Raw genomic sequence first — 13,294 nt, 5'->3', positions numbered from 1 at the left:
TAGCTTTTTTCTTCAAAAAAAACCACTATGTTTAATGTTGTGTGCTGCACTTCAGACCTACAACTATCAGCATTTCACCTTGGTGTACAATGCAAGACACTCCCCAAATACAAACCAAGTTTGAAAGGAAATCCACAATTACACTGCTGGGTATTTTTGCTGGTTTATGTGAACATATTATAAATTTTTCACATCCACCATCCTGCTTTACTGAAATAATAAATTTAATTTAACAAAAAAAAATCACTATTCAATGAATAACTGAAATTCTTTCAACAGAACCAGAAATATTTGAAGGATAACTAAACTGGAATTATAAGCAGTGTGGGAGACTTAAGTGCCTCAGAGATAATTTTCTGTGTCTTTCCTTGATTTTTTTTTAGTGTCAAGCTGCCTAACTTGAACAATGAATGCAGACACCTCAGCCTTTTAAAACTAAGCCATAATATTGGGGTTAGGAAGTGATCAAGTAGAGGACAAAAAAATTCCTCCTCAAACATCTTAAAAAGATTTTCCTCTTCATTTTAGTGTTTTTACAGATAAATTTATGCCATATTAAAAAGAATGCCAGTGGAGACCAGGCTACAAACTCCATTGATGCACTCCACTGACTAGTAAAAAAACATGTGGTCATACATAGAAGTTAACACAGTTTTACCCTGTTGGATGATTATTTGTAAAACTGGAAGTATCGCATCTCTTGATTGACATCCAGATCTGAAAAAAAGGGACTTCCAATTTCAAAAGAATGGCCCATATAAAAACTCTTTAGCATTATCTCACAATCCTTGTATCAAGCCCAGTCACCCAGGATTGCCAAAGTTGGGTATGGCTCTGGAGGAAGAAAAAGGCACTCCTCTACAATTTCACTGTCACCCCATAATCTCAAATAAATACAGGCCAAGGTGTCCCACCTCTTCTTTACACTTCCAGCATATATTATCATTGAAACCTAGCCTATTCAATGTACTTGGGAGTTATAGTTAACTTAAATTGGTGACTGTTAGAAGCCAAGCGATCATCAGGTGTCAGTCGTGGCTCAGCGGGTAGCACTCTCGCTTGAGTCAGAAGGGTGTGGGTCAAGAGACTTGAGCATAAAATCTAGGCTGACACTTCAGTGCAGTACTGAGGGAGTGCTGCACTCTTTTGGATGAAGCATTAAACAGAGGCCCCGTCTGCCTTCTCAGGTGGATGTAAAAGATCAAATGGCACTATTTCGAAGAAAAGCGGGGGAGCTCTCCCCAGTGTCCTGGTCAATATTTATCTCTCAACTAGCACCTAAAAAACAGATTAAGTGGTTATCACATCGCTGTTTGTGGGACCTTGCTGCGCACAAATTGGCTGCCACATTTCCTACATTACAAAAGTGACTACACTTCAAAAGTACTGGCTGTAAAGTGCTTTGGAACGTGTGGAGGTCATGAAAGGCGCTATATAAGTGCAAGTCTTTCTTATATAGTGGCTTACAATCAAATGTATTGATTACTTTCTGTCTTTCCTAAAAAAAAAATTGCCTCTTTGAATTTGGGGCAATAAATTCCTCATTCCTATGTCTGAAATTTCCACCAGTATTAGGAATACTAGGGAGGAGGCAGTGGCAGTAGGGGGCGTTTCTGTCCTAATTCGTTGGCTGGAGCTTTTTCATACTTGGCACAAAAGCTTCTCCTGGCCTTCAAGGAAGTCCCGAGAGGAAGTTTTTATTTTTAAAAGGCAGCAGCACAGACCTCATGCTGAGTTTGGTGAAACTGATGCTTTGGAACTATGCTGGGATGCTTTTTAGTTTATTACCAATTCTAGAAGTTTTCTAATTATTTTCTATTTACTCCGAAAAAGAGACAATCCCCTTAAAAAAATTCCAGTTTACTTTATAGGTTTATTGGAAAGTCTTTGATTATTAGCCAAGCATACCCTGGGCTACAGTCAAGGGTGTCCTTGACATACTGATGAAGTTTAGGTGTCTGGATAATTTAACATTACCGTAAGCAATGCCTTGTTTGCACTTCAGTGTGTTCCACTAATCACTTGTCTGAACATCTTGTTTATGAACAAGCTTTCTGAATGTGTTTGGTAGGAAGCCATCTCTGTTACCAGACAGCACTTGTTTTGAAAAGTTCCTTTTTAGGATAGAACTGTTTTTCATTGTATTGCATATGGCACAAACTAACAGCTCATTCATGCAATGAGAGCTGGGCAGCCAGGAAAACAACTGTGCGCCAGTACCCCTATTAATATTTCTTCCTCCCACAGTTTCAAATCCACTCTTATTGGAGATCGGAACCCCATGACTGATGGGTAGATGGGGAGGAATCAGGTTCTCCATCTTTAGATTTAAATGGAGGCTCGATGGCAGCTCTTGAGACCTATAAAAATGTGAGTCTCCATTGCAGTTATGCCTCCAGCGTTCCCTCGCCATATAATGCAGTGCCATCGAAGGCAGGAGAACTGTATGCCAGTGACTGATTGGCACACTATCAGCACAAAAGTGCCTTGTGATTGTATTTAAAAAGCAACAAGGAAGTTAGGTACAGACTGTATAAACTAATTATGCTGAACAGTTAAGGCAAGTGTGTATAATATATCCAGTCTGGACAAAAATGGTGTAACCTGATTCAAGCTCTCTCATACAGTCCTTGTCCAGAGTGACTTCAGAAGGCATGTGAAGTGGATAAATCCAGCTAATCTATAATTAGGTCTCTGCTAAATTCTGAGCTCTCTGGGACAAAGTGCTAAACCCAGGGCACTGGAATGGCAGTCAAATGAAAGACTGGATGCTCAATCATATGCATGGGTAGGGAGGTGAGGCACGAGCCCCTCCTGCCTCTGAAGTGCCTTGAAGTGTTTTTCTACACCTTACCATCATCCTCTTCCACCTCCTAATCACCAGTAAAAACCACTAATGACTCGTGAAGGAAATAGTTTGCAATATGATGTCAGACATCCCAAGATTTCCATTCTCCCTCCCCCAGCGATTTGCTTCTGCACAGAAATATGTATCAAAAGTAAATTGTACCAGAACTTTATTGACAATCCATTTGTTACTGATAGGTAGTTAGTGGGGGAGGGGGGAGGTAGAGAATGCTTATAAACACTAGAGATAGAAGAACAGTGAATAAATTGTTTTTAAAAATTATACAAATAGGAAATTAAAAAAACATTAAAAAGTATTAAAGACTATGTCAGGAAAAAATATTTGAAAGGGTAGAAGAAACCTCCAGTTGGTAAATTAACTGACCATTGTGCAAATGTGCCACATTAACCAGATGATCCCAGGTTCAATGCCCAGTATATGCTGAGCCAGGTGATCTTACCCAGAGCAGTGTGCTACAGGTGCCCAATCTGGGGAAGGGAGAAACAAAGAAGAAAAACCAGCCAGTGCTCTCATCTAGTATCCAGCAACCCCTGATGGAAAGTTTGCACAGAACTCTGATCAGGTTCCTGCGATACGCCCAATGGTCAAACAACCTGCCACTATTTACTGTCTAGATCAATGGTTTCAAACTTTTCTCTGAACACCCTCTACAAATATTGACAATCCTGGGTACCCATCCTAACTTCCAAAACAGTGTCAGCTCCCTAAAGGAAAACAGTGCTTTCATCACAAAAAATATTTTTAATATATAGCTAAAGAAATAAGGTGCTAGCAAGTCAGCAAATCAGAGATCTGATGACCTCAGGAACGTGAGAAAACCTTTGGTCTAGACCGAGGGTGTCCAAACTGCAGCCTCCATGCCCTGCTAATCTGTCCTCAAAGTCCCTGTGTTCTATTTTCACTTACATTTATTATTCGCTGGTTTTTCCTGTTTGAATTGTGTGGGCTCAGAGGCTTGGAAAGGGCTGTTTTTAGCACAGTCACCTCACTGCTGATAAGTCCTAAATCAAAATACCATGATCTAATAATATGAACAATTTAAAATATGTAAATGAATAGGGATATGGATTTATACTACATTGGTGGCCCTTATAACTCCAATGTATGGACCTATCAGCCCATGAGGGAAAAAAAATGTGGCCACCATGATCTAGATTCATATGAAGCCAAGGCCTGTGGAACTATCCTAGCTGTAGTCAACAACTTCAGGAGAGGTGTTGAAAAAAATTGGAGAGTATGGATAAGGATAATAAATATCTACTTAACTTGAGGATGCATCAAATAAATAATTAATTCACTCATTTAATCTTCTAACATGCTGATATGTCCCATCAACATCCCCTTTCTGTTTCAATCTATAAAAATGCATCATATTGACCTGGTTTTAATCTGTGATGCAATCTTTACTATTCTGGCTTTCAATATGACCTATGGAGTCTGTTTCAAGCCAATCAAAATTCAGCTTTTTAAAAGTTTCTCGCATTTGTTAAGAAAAAAAACAAAAGGAAAAGATATATTAAATAAAAGCAACAAAGTTAAAATTAAAATAAAACAGAATGGGGGGCAGAAGGTATGGAGAACAAAATTCAAGAATTTAAAAATTATTTCAGATAGAGTTATTAAAGTAATAAAGCTACTTCTGCCATTGGGTAGCTTTATTGTTGTGATATTAGTGTTTGGTTCAGCATCACAATGCATGCACTCAATTTTAGCCTGCCAGAGAGCCAGTCAATAATGAAAATCTCAGGCCAGAAGCTAGTAAAGCAATATCTTTTTAGTCATGTGCTTTAATTAAATCTGCTTACAATACATTAACTGTGGAGTATTCAGTCACAACTGCAGTTGTGATTTAAGTTAGTAAGATATTTAGTACGAAAATGCCAGGAAAGTTCTGTTGTTCTATTGATGTACGCCTACACATATCACTTCCAAACCTACATTCTTTTTCATGTCCCAAAATTAAAAATTCATAAATAGTTGTAATAAAAATACTTTAATATTGAAGTTTTTTTTCCTTTTCTTGCCAATTTTGTCCCCTCTCTGCTGGCATTGATTGGTCCAATGATGCCAGCACCCCCTTGTTCGTTGTCTGAAAACCCATTATTTGTGTGTGAACATCAACAGTGAGCGTCAATAGGCTATTCAACCACAAGGAATTCCACAACTAAGCTAGGCCCGATCTTCATTCAGCATCCACAGCAAATAGAATCCTGACCGATTTTCCCCTTGCTAACCTGGGGCACTGAGGTCAACTGTAATGTACCTAAACCTTGAGATCAGGTAATTCAGCACAGACTGGGGATCGAACCTCAGACTTTCCTTATCTTTGTAACTTAGCTACTCATTGGATAAACTCACTAAGCCTACACACACACACAAACACTCAAACTGACTGCAGCATACACTATCAGTGCTTTCACATTTGTCCAATTCTAGATATTTTATGGAGCACAAAACAGTCTTCACTGTTACACAAAATTGTAAAATTTATATACCACATACAGACATAATAAAGCACTGATCTGAAACTTTTTCAAAACATACACAAGGATGGTTACAGACATTGCCTGTCCTCCATCAGGCCAGAACTTTACAAGGTACAGGTTGCAATGAAACAAGATAGAAATAAAAAGGGGAGCACTATAGACCCACGTAACAACAGAAGAGAATGAAATGAAATGCTTAAGATAAGAAAACAACTCACCATAAAAGTTAGTAAAAGAAAGTAGTTATTTCTGCTTAAAAAACTGTAAAGCAGAAAACGTTCATCTAATTAACAACTAGTATACTGTATTGGTATGTACAATCCTTAACCCACCTTGTGGCTTCTAAAGCTGTAAATAAAGTCTTAACTTCAGTATACAGCATTGGATAATAATGCTGCTTTAGAACTTTCTCCTTTCTGTTTATTTGACCAATATCTATATTTAAAAATAAAATGTCTTCACACTCATTTCTTTCCAAGAAGATTTTTACCAGTTTGAGAATGAGAAATAATTACAGAATTGCAACATGCAATGGCTTTATCTCTACCCAGCTCCCAACCCATTAAAAAAAAATTGTAACATACCAGGTGGTACAGTATTAAATGACTTGTTACCACTCACTTAAGTTTTTGGATACAGTATTTGGTATTGAAACGTAAAATTCATAATATTATAGTTAGTGATTTAGCCTATGAATACAATAAAATTATAATCACTTTTCTCTGGTTTAAAATGAAATTTCTACATTAAATAATTGTTTTCTCTCCTCTATCATGCATATGATCACAAGCAGCTACCAGCCAATTAATTGATCCTGTTTTACACATAGCTCATTATATAACTAATTTTAATTAAATCTTTCTCCTCCCCATCCGAAAAAAAGCAATAGTTGAAATGAAACACATCATGAGTACGGTAATGATCAGACCGAGAGGCAGGGAAATTCCCACTGTATTTTTACATTTCTAATAATAGGAACCAAAGGATACCCTGGGAGTTGGAAGGAAAGAGGGGAATGTTTTTGTTGTTGCACAACTATATACCTGTACTATCATTTGTGATCTGACAAAAACACAGTAAAATCCATCTATATATTTAATACCATCATCCATTCATTGGATTCTAAATTTCTATACCTTTATTTACAGATATTTCTCATTTTTTAAAATATAGAACTGACAGGGAGATCTGGAATACTAGAGATAATTTGCGGATGTTGGAAAAATGCAGCACACAAACCCAAAGGGCAATTGGATTACATAATTTGTTTTATTGTAAATGGTCTCTCCCAAGTCAGAAAGTCTGTTTATACCTTACATATCTGTGAGGTACATAAATATTCAGTGTTACATTTAATATTCAGTGTTACATTTAAAAGAACGTAGGCAACAGATCCTCATACTATATGGGATATTAGTGTTACTTCCCCAGTTATAAAAAATAATCTACATCTCAGCTCACACTCCTTACTCTAGAATTTTCATCACTGGATCCCCACTTCAAATTTGAAAAACATACCCTGCTATATGGCCATGACACATACAGAATATCTACATAATTCAATTATTTATTATAGTACATTTACAAATTTATAAAGGTAACATATCAACATTTACTAAGTCCAAGGCACTCCAATTTTAATCAGATCAAAATAAATTTTACTTGAGGAAAATTCCATGAAATTTAAATCTGAAAATGTAATGGCACCATGACATTTATCATATAGATGTTTTTATTAAGGACAACAGGCACAAGGGAAGGCTTCCATTTAAATACTGTTTGCAATGTGTTTATATTATTTGAAATGTCTTGTACAATATATTATCATTCTTGTCAATGTAAACCACCAGTAAAGCAAAATCCAATTTTACGTGATATTTGTAATATGCGGACTTTTTTTTCCCAAAGAGTAACTCGCTTTGTGACTCAACAAATTATTTCGATCCAATACCATATAAACGTGGTTAATTCATAGTAAGTTACCCAGACTACCTTCATATTAGATGCGAGCGTTGTGCATGTTATTATTTACGAGTTTTTCATTAACATGTTGTTTACCTCTTGTACAAACGTGCGATCAAAAAAAAAATGTAGGGCTAGCCTAAAACAAAATCGGCCAATGTTACAGTGTTCAAAAAAAAAGAGTCGCAAAATACAAGTACTTAGTAGTAAAACAATAAGGAAACCGGGCATCAGACTTAAATCAACCGTTCAGTTCACCAATATCCACGTCCTGTGAAAATATATTAGATATCAACATGTACTTTATTCTAAAAGTTGGACTCGTTATCATATTACTAAGTGCGGTACATTGTTGACGTGGCCTGAGGCTCAGTCCTTTGTCTGCTATTTCACTTCATCGGTTTCTGACACCAATAAACTCGCGTCTGTTTCTATTTTGCATCGATATCACCGCGAGCTCAGCTGTTCGATGACGTAGAAGACATCGAGGGTCAAAAGGTGGCTGACGTCACTGCAGCAAATAATTTTCCCGGGCGCATTTGAATTTACCTCCCATCGGCACAGGCACCCACCCAGGCCACAATAAAAACCCAAGCTTCCCTCCCCCCCTCTTTCCCACTAGAATTATCAAAATATCCGACCTGAAACCATGATTCACAACCCCTCTCCATTCCAACACCAACCCCTTCAGAGGAATTTTCCAGAATTTTTCTCTCCAAACCCCCCCTCTCTCTCCCCCTTATAAGTGCCGGCTCTACCTATCTTGCTAACGGATGTATATCAGCACATGGATGATCGACAACAGCAGCAGCCAATGGACGCCAGCGATGACATTCACTTGGCACAAATCAAGAAAGGAGCTGCTCTCCAATGACCAATCAGCATAGCGCGAGGGCGGGACCTACAACTCCCAGGTTCGGTTGGACGGAGAGAATTTACTGTAGAACAAGATGGCGACTATTTCCACAACAAGCGACCCCCAACGCATATTAATTACAGACCTCTAACGGCTGACCTGAGTGCGTTTCACTCGCCGGCGGCAGCGCATCACAAAGCTCACAGCTTCATTTTCTATCCCGCAGGCAAACAAACGCGCACAACAACGTGTAAAAACGCCATTTACCTTGTTTGAGAAACGAGCAAAGTCGGAGAGAAAAAAAAACCTCCGGGACACAATAATTATTAATGGCACCAGAAGCGCCTGGTATCTGCCGTTCGGTGGCCGCTGTTCAACGCCTAATATGTCGTCCTCTTCGTTCGGAGCGCTTCATAGTGCGCCCGAGGATGTTTCGTCGGAGCCCAGCGACGACAAAGACGGACTTTAATGGAGATTTTAGTGCAAGGAAGAGTACGTAAGATAGCGGTAGAAACGCGAACCCTTGCCGCTGGTAGGGGGGGGGGGAGGGGGGGGTTGGGAAAGCTCTTTTCAATCACAGACCGGACACGCCCCTGCGCATGACCCGAGCAAGCGCGGAAACCCCGTGCAGCAGCGACCAGCCCAAAAGGAGCAGGGCGCGTGAGGGAAGTGTGGGCAGCTGCTCGGTGCAGCGCAGGCTGTGGGAGCTATTACCCCCCATAACAACTCGCTAAAACTCCGCCGTCGGTTTGCAGTGAGGCTGAGAGCGCTGGCTATCACTTGCGGAGGAGCTGTGAATCTTAGCGCAGTGTGAGGCTGTTAACGCTTCGAATAATGGGCAGGCTGTACCCACTGGACAGTCTCTTAGAGGAGTGGTTTTAGTTATCCGCGGTGTTAATACCCAGTGCAATGTTAGAAGTAAGAATTGTGATGAAGAATTAAAACCCCTATTATAACGAGGGAGCTGTTTCTAAGGCCTCAGGTTACATTTTCAAACCTAGATAGGAGAATGCCACTCCTCGCGAGTAAGACGTCGCATCCAATGGGGACATCACAGTAACATGCAAGAAAACATCTGGATGCTCAAAATTGGATTGCATATTTTATTTTTTTGCTCTTTGCACTTTCCCCTCAAAGGTGTGATTAGCTTTCTTGCTTCTTTGGATTTACTCAATCATTGTTAATCTTAGATTTTTTTAAATGAATTATTTCGTTTTAACTGTTGTTTGGGTTGTAACAGACTGAGTTACTTGCGTGCAATCTGGTGACATGAGTGGACGTTGAGGCAGGGAGTGGCTCTTTTGCATGATTCCTTACAGAATGGTTTGTGACTGAGAAATTATGGTTAGTAATGGGGAGGAAATGGTGCAATTGGTTTGTTTGGCCTCGCAGCTTCACTCGGTGTGTTAATGTGTACAGCACGAGGTACTATTACCGGAATGCTGGTCAAACAACGACAATAACCAGGTCTTCACTATGCAAACTGTTCAACTGATTACAAATTAGACAGCAAGACATCAAGCCATATGATTACTATTGGCCAGTGACACTACCATCACGTGATTGCTATTGGCCAATAAACTGGTGCAAAAGTAAAGCAATTTGTAAAGATGCTAAACCAAAAGTTTGTATAAGTTGAAAATGCCTGGTTACAGAATACTATTTCAGAAAATTATATTTTAAAACTGCCATTTGGGAGGGGTGTTAAGTGATTTCATTACAATTTAGCCGTCTATTTAAACCATTTTGTCTACCAGTATTCTGTGAATGATCAAAGAAATGTTGCTTTGTTGGGTGATACACGTCACCATATAGAGCACAGCTGTATAACTTGAAGCCCTATTAGATTAGGCACCGTCCTTCCTATCAAGCTGCTAGTGTAAGTTGTCACCCCACGTAACAATCTAAATTGATTCGGATAAAACATTCACTTCAGTGATTAATTAGCTGTTGAAGTGGAAGATGCACTCCACAATGAATCTGCGTCGAGTCGGTGTCGGTATACATTACGTTGCATGTACAAAACACGGACTAGCATTTAGACACAAACTTTCAATATTTTTTGGTTCCGAATCTGAGTTCAATAAAATATGAAATATGCAATTTTATAGAATTCACGACTTATTTACTATGCATGGCCTCAGGCACTTTAGAAAACATGTTAAGCTGTATTTTATATATTTCCATGTACTGAGTGTTGCATTTTGCCTAAAGAGTTAGTCAAGAAATGTGGTTGCTCCATTATTGTAGTAGCAGTGGTGCGTCCCTCATACTAGAGGATGACGGTGCCAACAATGAAGGGAGCATAGCAGATGGGTGCACTGATGACTATGCGGGCTAATATGTGACACAATTGTCTACCACAAGCCTCACATATCCACGTTTCTTGGGGGGGGGGGGAAATGAAAGAGTTTTTTCTGTTGATCCCTCGGATGTTGCTGTTACTTCCACCTTTCGCATCTTGCTGCCCCACTGGCACGGCGTTGTAGCTCAAAGCCCTTCACTCCTCTCACTGCACACCAATGCCGTCCATCGGTAGTCAGGGCCAGGGTTTCCCAAGAGTCAACGACCATGTTACACTGAAGATTCACTTGAAGCAGTGCATCTTTGTAGTGCTTTCGTTGTGCACCCCGCTGTCTTCTGCCATTCACCAGTTCTCCATAAAGCACTTGCTTCGGTAACCATACTCATAATATGTCCATCGTTGTAATACCTGCTGAATGCCACCAAAACTGTACACCCCTGTTAGAACTGTGATAAATGAACAGTACTAAATAAGGCATTTACAAGTCTTGCATCATAAACTCCTATCAACACTACAGTTATTTCTAAAATATGTATATATTTCTAAATGCAAACAGGACTTTCTCATAAAACATAATGGAATTGTATACTTGTATCTTTGTTCAACGCTTTAACGTCAATTTTGTTTCCATGACATACTTTACAGATTTTTTTTTTTGAGTCCACAGGACATTTAGGTTTAACAGCTATAGTATCATAGGACATTTAAGTTCCCAACTTATAGTAGATAAGAGAACATTGTGAGGTCTATGAAAATATTAGATAATGTCATCAAAATGGGATCTCAAAAGACCTGTTTGAATTTTAATACCATTCAGAATTGAGAGTAGCTGTGAAACTTGGTTTATTCACAGAACTGCATGCTAATTGTGTAGCATATACAACGGTGTAATTTTTGTACAGAGTTCACTTCTGGTTTCCAAGACAAACTTCAAATGACAAGCCCCTCAATTTATTTTGATGTCAGTTTCTTCAAGCAAAGCAGCAAACCAATTAGCATGAATTATTACAAAATTTGACTTGTTGTCTTTGTTCATCTGGAAACCTTCATGAAGTTTAGTGCATTATGGTTTAGGAAGATAATTTATTTGTAAGATTGGTGTAATCATTATCTATTAAACTACTTTAGCTAATGCAGCTGCACTAGTATAATGCTAGAGTCCACGGTGAGTTTGATACTATGGTATCAAGGTGACTACTCCTCAGAATCGGTTTCTTTCTTGGACACACAAATCTCCATCAAAGACGGGCACCTCACTCTACCGCAAGCCCACGGACAACCTCACGATGCTCCATTTTTCCAGCTTCCACCCCAACCACGTCAAAGAGGCCATCCCCTATGGACAGGCCCTATGAATACACAGGATCTGCTCAGACAAGGAGGAACCCGATGGACACCTACAGACGCTGAAAGACGCCCTCGTAAGAACAGGATATGACGCTCGACTTGTCGATCGACAGTTCCGACGGGCCACAGCGAAGAATCGCATAGACCTCCTCAGAAGACAAACACGGGACGCAACCAACAGAGTACCCTTCGTCGTCCAGTACTTCCCCAGAGCGAAGAAACTACGCCATGTTCTCCGCAACCTTCAACATGTCATCGATGACGACGAACACCTCGCTAAGGCCATCCCCACGCCTCCACTACTCGCCTTCAAAGCCACCCAACCTCAAACAGACCATCGTTCGCAGCAAATTACCCAGCTTTCAGGAGAACAGCGTCCACAAAACCACGCACCCCTGCCACGGCAACCTCTGCAAGACATGCCAGATCATCGACACGGATACCACCATCACACGAGAGGACACCACCCACCAGGTACATGGTTCATACTCCTGTGACTCGGCCAACGTTGTCTACCTCATACGTTGCAGGAAAGGATGCCCCGGAGCATGGTACATTGGCGAGACCATGCAGACACTGTGACAACGGATACCGTGCAACAATCGCCAGACAGGAGGGTTCCCTCCCAGTTGGGGAACACTTTAGCAGTCAAGGACATTCAGCCACCGATCTTCGGGTAAGCGTTCTCCAAGGCGGCCTTCGAGACACACAACAACGCAAAATCGTCGAGCAGAAATTGATAGCCAAGTTCCACACCCATGAGGACGGCCTCAACCGGGATCTTGGGTTCATGTCACGCTACACGTAACCCCACCAGCAAGGGGGGAAAAAACGTTCTGTTTTTAATATTCTCTCTTTTTCTCTGCCTTTTGGGTCTCTTTCTCTGTGTAATTTGACACAATGTGTATTCAGTATACTGGGACCTTCTGTTTTCCGTGGCTAACCTGTCTGAACACCAACGACACCTTTTGATTGGTGTGATGGTGTCCCAGCCTAATATAAGATATGCGATTTGAGAAGCTCTCATTCACTACTCACCTGACGAAGGGGACAATCTCCGAAAGCTTGTGATTTTAAAATAAAATTGTTGGACTATAACCTGGTGTTGTAAGATTCCTTACATTTATGCCAGTTAGGATGAGGTTCCTCAAAATTTTGGCCTGGTCTTAAACTAAAATGGAACTTTTAATTTCTGCCAGGGAAAATTGTATCCTCCACACCCCATTACAAGTATACTTTCTGTCAGCTGGTTACATACTTGGAGATAGTGAGGTGTGAACCTTCTACACTCCCCTCCCCCTGAGAAATGGAGCAAATTTTTCAGGTCTCAGATTGGTCAATGATAATAACTTCCTATCCAAGTTTCTATGCTGTCCACAGTGAAGCTAGTTTAATCTCTGCTACAGTCACAAAAAGTCAACTTGTGGAGAAGTCTGCAACTCAATTATTGTACTCTCGTAGCTGAAGGA

General features: G+C 40.1%; 1 protein-coding gene across 1 annotated transcript in view; it reads right to left on the bottom strand.

The window, feature by feature from the left end:
• brpf3b (bromodomain and PHD finger containing, 3b) overlaps window positions 1-8,704 on the bottom strand; it is a 53,973-nt gene extending 45,269 nt beyond the window's left edge. The window contains exon 1 of the mRNA XM_068007448.1: window positions 8,441-8,704. The gene's annotated coding sequence lies outside the window, so the exon portion shown is untranslated. The remainder of the gene's footprint in view (window positions 1-8,440) is intronic.
• Window positions 8,705-13,294: the final 4,590 nt, after the last annotated feature.

The sequence above is a fragment of the Heptranchias perlo genome, chromosome 27, assembly GCF_035084215.1.
Source record: "Heptranchias perlo isolate sHepPer1 chromosome 27, sHepPer1.hap1, whole genome shotgun sequence".
In the NCBI taxonomy this organism is placed as follows: Eukaryota; Metazoa; Chordata; class Chondrichthyes; order Hexanchiformes; family Hexanchidae; genus Heptranchias; species Heptranchias perlo.
This window is presented reverse-complemented; position numbering and strand designations above follow the sequence as displayed.